Genomic DNA, 10,868 nt, shown 5'->3' with positions numbered 1-10,868 from the left:
TGTACATCCGAACACCAAATATGTTAACGTTCGAACGTTACTTAAATTAGTGCGAAAAATTTAACTCTCAAATATGGTAACACTTTGATGAAATAAACGTTCGGACGTTTAAGTTAAATGTTCGAACGTTTATCTCTAAATTTAGAAACGTTCGAACGAAAACTTGTGATACATTCGAACATATATGATTAAAGTGCGGGAACTTTCCCGCTAGATTTTATGTTATAAAGATATTATTACGTTCGAACGTGTACTGTAAACGTCCGAACGCTACGAGCATTTTATCAAATAACGTTCGGACGTAAAACTTAAACGTTCGAACGTTTAAGTTAACGTTCGGACGTACAACTTAAACGTTCGAACGTTTAAACAAATAATTTTAGAACTTAAGCAGTGCGCGCACGGGAGCGCCATTGAACATTTTTTCTTCTCCCGTGCGCGCAACACAGAGAGAGAGAGAGTTGAGTTGGAGAGTTAGAGAGAGTTGAGTTTGGTAAGAAAAAATTTTGATTTCTTGTCTTTATTTGAATTTTATGATATTTATACAATGTGTTTTTGTGATATGGATTTGAAAAATTGTGATAATAATATTTTAAATTAAGTAATAATAAATAAAAGTAACTCTTTAAGAATTATAATAATTAAAATTATTATAATACCATTGAAATTTAAGAATGATAGTGTAAGTATAACAATTAAAGTTATATTTTAAGAATGATAATAATTAAAATTATAATATAACCTTTAAAATACTCTTCAATAAAAAAGTCTTGAAACTACTAAATAAGTAGAGTTTGAATATGTAAATATACTTATTTATTATAAACTAAAGAGAAAGGAAATAAGGATCAAATAGATTCTTATATAAAAATTATATACTTATTGTCTATATAAGTAAATAACTCACTAAATTAAGTATAAGAATTAAGATTATAATTGTAGAATGATAATAATTAAAATTATATAATAACATTTAAAATTATATATAACAATTATAATCTCTAAATTTCGGTCTAATTGCTTGACTGTCATAGTCTCTTCGGCCTTGAGAGGAGTGTCGAGGTCGGACAGTTTGTGACGGTTAAGTAATTAGACCAAAATTTCAACATTTCTTCAAGATCATTCTCCCTCGTTGTGTACAAGACACGAAACAGGGGGTCACATAATCTTCCATCCCTCTTTAGTTTAACAAATATGGAGATATTGTTGTATGATTATATTGCTAGATGCATGTGTCATTGCATAAATACCCTTAGACCCGTTTGGGAATCAGTGTACATTTATGTGTCCACTGATTCCTGAATTGTCCAGTGTGGACAGTTTGAGATTATATTATCTGTATTGCACATTTTTGTTACTCGCTACTTTCCACGTTTAATATGAAGTTTCGGTGTCTTCTTCATTGTTCTTCGGGTATACTGTTCATCGGGTGACAATCCCGATATTTGAACATGTATACTTGGAGAATTATGGGGAGGTGCTGCCGAAATTTCTACTAACGTAGAAATTAGTAGAGTGACGAGATTTGTGCAATATGGAGAATATAATCTCGAATGGGATAGGACCAACTACCTTATCAACAAAGTAATGAGAATTGGAGCATGACATGCATGTGAATTTTCAATGTACGTGTTATTAATATATAGATGTTTTTAGAAATGGATAAAAATTGGATGCGTCTGGACGATAGACTTGGAAAGGATTACGTACCCTATGCATGTGGAGTAAGAACTTTCATTGATTTTGCACGGGCTTCTGCTGATAGTCGTGGTTACATTAAGTGTCCATGTCGAGGGTGTAAAAATTTGTGTGCGATAGGATTGGATGAAGTAGAGCGTCATATATTTGTGAACGGTATGGATCTGGGGTATACGCGATGGGTACTGCATGGTGAGCCGTATGAAGGGTCAGCAGATGTATTGCACGATCATCACAATTATTTGCGGCACATGGATGATGATTATGAGCATGATGAGATGGAGGAGATGTTGGGTGACATTGGAGCTGGGATGTTTATGGATGAGGTTAACGACAATGCCTCAACTGGTGGATCAGGGACTGATTGTGAAAATTTCCCTTCACTGTGGGAAGATGCAAAGCGCGAGCTTTACCCAGGTTGTACAAAACATTCCAAAATGTCGTTTATTGTGCGGTTGCTTCACATTAAATCATTGTGTGGGATGTCGACGAAAGCAATAAACATGGTATTGGACTTATTTAACGAGGTGCTTCCCGAAGGGTCTGCATTGCCTAAGAACTTTTATGAAGCGAAGCAGTTGAGAAAGGGATTAGGATTTGAGTACAAGTCCATACATGCATGCAAGAATGATTGTGTATTGTTCTGGAAGGAGAACGAGGAGAAACAAGCATGTCCTGTATGTGGAGAGTCGAGGTGGAAAGGTAAGAAAAACGTTCCGGTTAAGGTGTTGCGGTATTTTCCCTTGAAACCTAGGTTGCAAAGACTATATATGTGTAAGAAAACAGCTCATGATATGAGGTGGCACGAGGAGAAAAGAGTTAAGAATGACGGGTATATGAGGCATCCAGCTGATTCACTTGCGTGGCAGTCTTTCGATAATCAGTATCCAGAGTTCGGGTTAGAAGCTCGGAACGTGCGCCTGGGACTCACAACCGATGGATTCAACCCTTTTGGGAATATGAGTACAAGTTATAGCACTTGGCCCGTGGTATTGATTCCGTACAATCTTCCACCATGGAGGTGCATGAAGGCGCCAAACTTTTTGTTAACTTTACTCATCCCTGGCCCTAGATCACCTGGGAATGATATTGACGTATTCATGCAGCCGTTGATTGAAGAGCTGAAAGAGTTATGGGAAACAGGGGTTAGAACTTATGATGCATCTAAGTCGACATCTTTTCAGATGCATGCTGCGGTAATGTGGACCATAAATGATTTTCCGGCGTATGGGAATCTTTCCGGCTGGAGTACGAAAGGGAAGTTAGCGTGTCCGACGTGTAATAAAGAAACTGCTAGTGAGTGGCTAAAATTTTCTCAGAAGTTGTGTTTCATGGGTCATCGACGTTATTTACCAGCAAATCATGCATGGAGAAGAGAATGTGCCAAGTTTGATGGGAGAGTAGAGGATAGGATTGCACCAAAAGAGTTATCTGGAGAAGAGATAGTGGAACAACTGGAACATGTTAGAGCGAACAATTTTGGCAAAGGTCGGGGAAAGAACAAGAGAAAACGAGCCATACCAGAATTGAATTGGACAAAGCGTAGTATTTTTTTTGACTTGCCGTATTGGTCGTCATGCAAGTTGCGACATAGTTTGGATGTAATGCATATAGAGAAGAATATTTGTGATAATATACTGGGTACATTGATGAGTATTAACAAAAAGACGAAAGACACGATCAAGACGAGGAAAGATCTTGAGAGAATGAGAATTAAACATAATCTGCATTTACGGGTGGAAGGCAACAGGGTGGTCATGCCGCATGCATGTTTTACGATGACGAGGGAGGAGAGGATGGATTTCTGCAAATGGTTGCAAGGTGTGAAGTTGCCAGATGGTTATGCTTCAAATATTGGTAGATGCGTGAGTCCTGATGATTGGAAAATCAATGGATTGAAAAGTCATGATTGTCACGTATTTTTACAGAAGTTATTACCTGTGGGAATTCGTGGGAAGCTTACATCTAATGTACGTGTGGCCATATCTGAACTATGTATGTTTTTCAAGGATTTGTGCGCTCGGGTAGTAAATCGAGATGTGTTGTCGAAATTGGAAGAAGACATTGCTACTATACTATGTAAATTTGAGCAGATCTTTCCACCATCATTTTTTGATGTCATGGTCCATTTAGCAATACATTTACCGCGAGAGGTACTTCTGGGTGGACCGGTGCAGTTCCGTTGGATGTATCCAGTTGAAAGATATTTGGGTCGATTGAAGCGCACTGTTGGGAATAAAGCCAAAGCTGAGGGTTCAATAGCAGAGGCCTATATACACGATGAATGGTTAACATTTTGCTCTCTATATCTTCGTGGTGTTGAGACACGATTTAATCGTCAAGAGCGAAATGCTGATCTTGCTACTCCGCCTCCTCGTGAGCTATCAGTGTTTTCCCAGAATGTACGACCCTTGGGTGCACAAACAGGTTACGATTTAATTGATGGAGAGTTGGGTAAAGTTCGGTGGTATGTGCTAAATAACTGCCGAGAGATTGATGATTATCTTAGGTATGTCATTTCATTTCTTTGAATAATTATAGTTTTCTTTAAATTAATTAGAATTGTTGTGCTCAAAATATACTTCTTTTGCAACATGTTATAACAGTGACCACATGGACAAACTTAGGACGGAAGGCGTAGAAAATATAGAGGCAAGACACGAGGAAGAATTTCCCGGATGGTTTGAAGAACGTGTATGAACTAAAATTATATATATGTTATATTGTGAAATTTTTAACTCTGGATAATGAAATAATCAATATAATCTATTTCAATTTATAGATTTTGGAACAACGTGCTCATGATCCCGGATCAATTTCTTCTGAATTGTATGCATTGGCCCGTGGTCCCTCAAATAGAGCACTTCGATATACTGCATGCACGGTCCGAGGTTATAGATTCCATACTTTGGACCGTGAACGTAATAGAAAGACTCAAAATTGTGGTGTGTTGGTCGAGGGGAGTCATGGAACAGATGATATTGACTATTATGGTGTCATACGTGATATTATCGGATTGAAATATCTGGGTGGGTCCGCAACATATGTCTTTAAATGTGATTGGTGGGATCTAGGCGGTGGTCGGGTTTCGATACATAGGGATAATCACTTTACGAGTGTCAATACTGCATCTAAATGGTACGAAGATGATCCATTCGTATTGGCTTGTCAAGCTACCTAAGTCTATTACTTGATTGATCCAATGAAAAGTGCTGATGAAGATAGTGGGGAGATAACTTGGCGAGTCGTACAAAAATTTGTTCCTCGAAATATATATGAAGCAGGAACGGGTGCAGATTACGAGTATAGTGGAGATGAAGATGACACTCCGATTGTTGAGGCATACCAGGAAGATGGAGAGGGTATTAACTTGTTTGTTGACCTCGGTGCACTCGAGTTGCTCCCCTTGTGTAGAGATGATGTCCCACCCGTACATCTCGACCCGTCTGTATTAAATGATCATTCAATTCAAGTCAGTGAGGAGGAAGAAGAAGAAGACGAGTCAGAAGATGAAGACGAATCAGAATCCGGGCAGGAGGTGGATAGAGATGATGAAGAAAAGGTGCATGATGATGATGAAGATGTTATTGATGGAGATTCTGAAACAAGCATGGAAAATTCATCTGAAGAATAAAAGTACTAAATATTTTATTCATATAGGTGAGTATAAAATATCTTGAATTTTCATAATTTCTTCTAATTAATTTTCTTTGATATAATTAATTATTTTCAAGAATGCCGCCAAAACGACAACGAAGAAATGTGCCTCCGCCAAGTCCAAGTCCTGAACCCATTGAGGACTTCCCACTCGAGGAATCCGTTCCTGAAGATCAAGCTAACACAGAAGAGAACAACAGCCAGTCGACACCTACCAGTAAGGAAATATTGTCGTTGATAATTATATATATAGTTAATACTTTTTTCTCAATAACTATATAATTATAATTATAGTATATCTATTATCATGTAGTTGATGCATCTGCACGTCGCGGTCGTGGCTATACACGTGGAATCTCTCTTGAAAAAAATAGAAGGCATGGTAAACTGAAGGTCACAATTCCTGATAATTCCACTGGAGGAGTGGATGATAGTGCAGCAGCGCTTTCCTCCTATATTGGCACATTAGTTCAAGCTTATGCTCCATTTTATGTGCGCTCATGGCGAGATGTTCCGAATGAGATTAAGGAGCACATTCGAAGTCGTGTGCTGGTGAGTTTACTTTTCAGTACATTTTTTTAACCTAGATTAATATATTATATTTTTTTCCTGATTCCCTTATTAGGATGAATTCGACCTCGACTTTGGCCGTAGCGAGGATTTGAGAACCGTGAATGAGTTGATGGCTACACTATTCCGACGTCACAAAGGACGATGTCATGACCACTTCAAGAAGTTTGAAACGTTGGAAGAGGCTGCGCAGTCTCCTTTTCAGCAGATGAAGTTAGATGATTGGAGAAAGTGTTGTGATCTTTTCGCATCTCCAGATTATCAGATATTTTACATTTATCTCTTTTAATTATTTACATTCATATTCGTTTTATATATTATATGTATACATATTACAATTAACATTTTTAATATATTTTGTAGCACTTGAGTTCTACAAATGCACAGAATAGATCCGTTATGACTGTCCACCATCGTGCCGGTTCAAGGTCATTCCATCGTCTTGCTGAAAAAATGGTAATTAAAAAATTATAGAATTCATTTATTTTCCTGATATTATTTCTGATAAGTACTAATATTATCTTTTTAAAATTGCTAATATTCTCGCTTTTTTAGAAACGTGATGATCCTGAAAACTTTTCCCTCATTCATGTCTATGCTGCTGCTCACACTAATGAGCATAGTGAGTGGATGGATCCTGTCGCTGCAGATAATTATGTAAGCAGTGTTAATTTTGTTAAATAAATAGATATATAATATTTTAATAGTTTATTTCTTATTTCTATTTCTTTTAATACGTTACTAATTATTTACGATCATTACCTTTTAAATTGCAGAGCAAAATGTTGGAGATGCAGTCCGCTTCTGAGGAATCATCTCCTAGTGACATAGATATATTCACGCAAGTGCTCGGGCCGCAGTCTAGTATGGCAAGAGGTTTGGGACGATCTATCAAGCATAAATGTTCATCCTCCTCAACCTCATCGGCTTCACAAATTAATAATCTTACGGCAGATTTAGAAGCTGCACGGCGTGAGAATGAGTATATGAGGTCCAGACAACAAGAGTTAGAGTCTCTCTTAGAACGACAGTCTCATTTAGAGACGCGTTTGCAGGACCAACAGAGAGACCAGGAGGAAAGAATACGCAATGAAGTGCAAGAGCAAGTGCAACGGGAGATGATGGTGCAAATGGAACGTGTTATGTCGTTGCAACAAAATCCCCGTGGGCGAGGGAAAAAGAAGAAATAACTTTTATCAATATTTCTGACTAGTTTTAATATCTAATTTTGTACTTTTATAAGACATTGTTACTTCTTAATTGGGTATGTAATATGATACTATTGGTATTATGTTTTTAAATTTTATGAAATTAGTATTTCTGATCTGTACGTTCGAATGTAAATAAAAATCGTTCGAACGTTGGTTCACACTGTAACAAACGTTCGAACGTAAATACAATTGAATCGTACGAACGTTAAACTATACGTTCGAACGTACTCATGCTTAAACGAACAAACCGTTCGAACGGTAAAGCGACTAACGTTCGAACAGAAAACTTGCATTCGGACGCTCCTTCGTTTACATTCGAGTATACGTCCGAACATTAAGCGCGCTACGTTTGAACATTAACGTTTTCGTTCGAACAAATATTCGAACGTTTAATGTAATTAACGTTCGGACGCATTAACATTCGAACGTACATTTTATACGTTCGAACACGATCTCCAACGAACGTCAACTTCTCTCATTCGAACGCCAATCGGTCGGGTATAACGTCCGAACGTTTGATTTTACGTCCGAACGTTATTTTCTGTGACAGTTTATAACCGTCACCAAAAATGAACGTTCGAACGTTGTACCGAACGGAACACTTCCAACCGTCACTAAAAATATTTTTTGTGACGGTTGTACAGTAAACCGTCACCAAATGTTTTCTGTGACGCACTTTAGGTGACGGTCATGGTGACGGTTTCAAACCGTCACCAAAAATTTTTAGTGACGGTTTGCCATTTTTTTGTGACAGTTTTCTCTGTCACAAAATACACATTCTGTTGTAGTGGATGAAGGTTAGTCATGTACTAAGGCCGGTTTCTACAATCCTTAATTTACACTATTGAACTGAATTCAATATTTTATCGAATAGATGAATGAAATTAACTAAACAACAGGTTCTCTTAAAATAATACATGAAGGTTTGCGTGTGTTTGGTTTCTATATACGTAAAATAAGGGGAAAAAAAAAAAAAGAAGCAAAATGTGGTAAAAATTATTATAATTCCTTATATATTTTCCCTTATTTAGTGGAGCGTAAAGAAAAGGAGGATATGATCAATAAGTTAAGAGGTATGGACCAGCTGGGGTGGCTGGAGGGGGAGGAACAGCTACAAGTGATCTTGCAATATCTCCTGTCACATTGAATATTAATCATGATAATAAATACTAAGTTGATCTCGTCTGTTCACTTTTTAACAAAAACACATGATATAATAGTTTTTTTTTTTTTTTAATTAATGTAAGATCAATTTAGCATGCATGATTATGCAGTAAGATTTTAAATTGTTGAGCTTTTATTTATTTGTGAAAATATTATTTTTCGTTCTTTTAACCTCCTTTAATGTTACAACAAATAATTGACAGACATTTAAAACATAATATTTTTCTAATCATTTATTATTATATCTTGAGATAACGAGAGCATGCTGAAGGAAATATTACACTTTATTAATTCTATTTCTTCCACTAATTTTGCGGCTAATTTGGAAGGAAAATATTTATGGGAACGATGCATGTAACCGATAGTTCATTTTGTCTCTTTTTATAAATATTAAATAAAAAAATTAGATAAAATGTATTATCAATCAGATGCATCAATCCCTATAATTATAGAGTACATAAATATCGCGTAATTTTTTTATAAAAATAAATAAATACGATATTTATATAAAAAAAAAATTAATTTTTTTAATAATAAATCTTACTTTTAAAAAAAAATATATATTACGCGTCACTTACCTATGTAACGTTAATTCGGAAAGCACCCTTATCCTCTTTCCCCATCCCGTTCCTTTTGCGGGTTGATCTTCACGAGGGCCAGTACAATATCGGGCCGTAAGAAGCGGGCCCTAAAAGCCCATATCAAAGCAATTTCATTCCCTGGGCTATCTAGTTTTAAATCTCGATACGAACGTTCCAGTATTTGAATGGGAAGAAACTAGGAAACCTACAACGGTCTCCAATGTCGGTTACTCCCAAGTTTACCTCTTTAGCCTTTCCGCCCTTCTCAGATCCGGAACTCGGACGAGGAAGAAGATTAATTGGTTCCAGTTATAGTTTCGATATCCGGAGCGTCAATACAATCCAGAAACTTTCTCATCAACCAAACAGGTTCCGGTACTCTTTTTCTCGCTACCATCAACCAATTCATGTCCCGATCGTCCATACAATGATCTTCTCAATAACCAGATGCTCTGCATAGCTCAGCTCGTTACACGTACCAAAGGGCCACGCCTTCGTCAATTTGTTAAACGAGTTTTTATACCTTTTCTAATGATTAATTAGATATATAATTTTCTTGCTGTGCAGAATTTAATTTCCGATGAGAGGATTGTGTTACCGAATAAATCGCTCTTGCACTCGACCGGAAATGCGTGCATTTCTCGATAGCGATTAGCGGGTTAGGGCTTCTGAGAGGTTATGTGACGTCCGGTTGAAATGGGAAGCAGCTCCTTTTGAATTCATACTTGTCGAAGTTCAATTCCGTCCTCGCAAACCCTAGGGTTGGTCACTTTTTTCAAATTTTCAATTTCAAGTTTTAATTTAGATTCTAAAGTATCAATTACAGTCTGTTGATGTTCTTTTTCTTTTTCTTTTTCTTGGGGAATATGCTCCGCAACTCACTCGACCCATTAGAAACCAATTCCTTTTTATCTTTTCATCACATTTTTCCGGTCCTCATGATCAGAATCAGGTCATAAGTTTTCAACACTCTTGCAGCAGTTGATGTATTGATTTCTAATAGATACGTAGGTCGTCTTACGTTGCTACCTTTGGTGACCTGCCATACGGCTACAAGATTTTTTCAATTTATTGTATCACAGTTGCACTATGTAACAGCCTGAATGTCGATCCCTTCATACTTTCTTCCATGTAAATAGAAGTGTGTTAGTAAGTTTGGTGTTTGAATTTCCAATGAGGTACATTTGGAGTCTAGGTTCTGCTTACTGATTAATATTTAGTAAATGCTTTCTTTTGGTCTGGCATCTACTTGTCTCTCATGTAGTCCTGCTAGGGTCTTGAATATTTAAAGATTATTTATTTGGTGAAGATGGAAACTTTATGGTCTTGAATCTCTTTGGGTTTGCCATGCCTAATACGGATAAATTAATTATGATTTCTGATGTCTTTTGCTTGCATTTTATTATTTTCTACTTTGTAACTTTTCTTTTGCTGGTTGATGCATAATATCATGCATTCCTCAGATTAGTTTGTAAGAGTTCAACCATAAACTTGAACCTGGTCTGGTGATCACGTTGCTGTAAAAAAACAAAAATGAGTTGTACCTGCATACCATATAGGACATCAAAGATTCAAAATGGGACAGTGGTGCTGATGAACTGGACTAAATTGCATGTTGAGATTACTGTGACAAAAGCAGTATAATAACCCAGAGCAAAGTAATGAAAACAGGGCTAACCTTGTTTTTTGCATTATTATCCAGTTTTGTGTGGAGAGCTTGTGGAGAGTCTATCTGATTTGTGGGGGATCTTCTCATTATATAGAGGTCTATTCACTTAGAGTAATTGAGTCCAACTTGTCTTGTAAAGCCTTTTTCCTTTTAAAAGTCTGAGTCAACTTGTTCTATCTCTTCTTGGCTTTATATCTTAGCTTGATTTTCGGCCTTATCTCGATGCTAAATTACAAGCTGTTGATTTGACCCTACAGACGCTCGCGATTCTTAAGGGAGATTTGATGGATAAGAAGGTCTTGAGAATTTTCAAGTCAA

General features: G+C 36.8%; 1 long non-coding RNA gene across 1 annotated transcript; it reads left to right on the top strand.

Moving 5' to 3' along the window:
* The first annotated feature begins 9,064 nt into the window (after positions 1-9,064).
* On the top strand, positions 9,065-10,212 carry LOC121266577. The gene is made up of 2 exons (XR_005940833.1): positions 9,065-9,250; positions 9,449-10,212. It is a non-coding gene; the product is annotated as an uncharacterized LOC121266577 (long non-coding RNA).
* The last annotated feature ends 656 nt before the right edge of the window (positions 10,213-10,868 follow it).

Source organism: Juglans microcarpa x Juglans regia, chromosome 5D, assembly GCF_004785595.1.
Source record: "Juglans microcarpa x Juglans regia isolate MS1-56 chromosome 5D, Jm3101_v1.0, whole genome shotgun sequence".
Classification (NCBI taxonomy): domain Eukaryota; kingdom Viridiplantae; phylum Streptophyta; class Magnoliopsida; order Fagales; family Juglandaceae; genus Juglans; species Juglans microcarpa x Juglans regia.
This window is presented reverse-complemented; position numbering and strand designations above follow the sequence as displayed.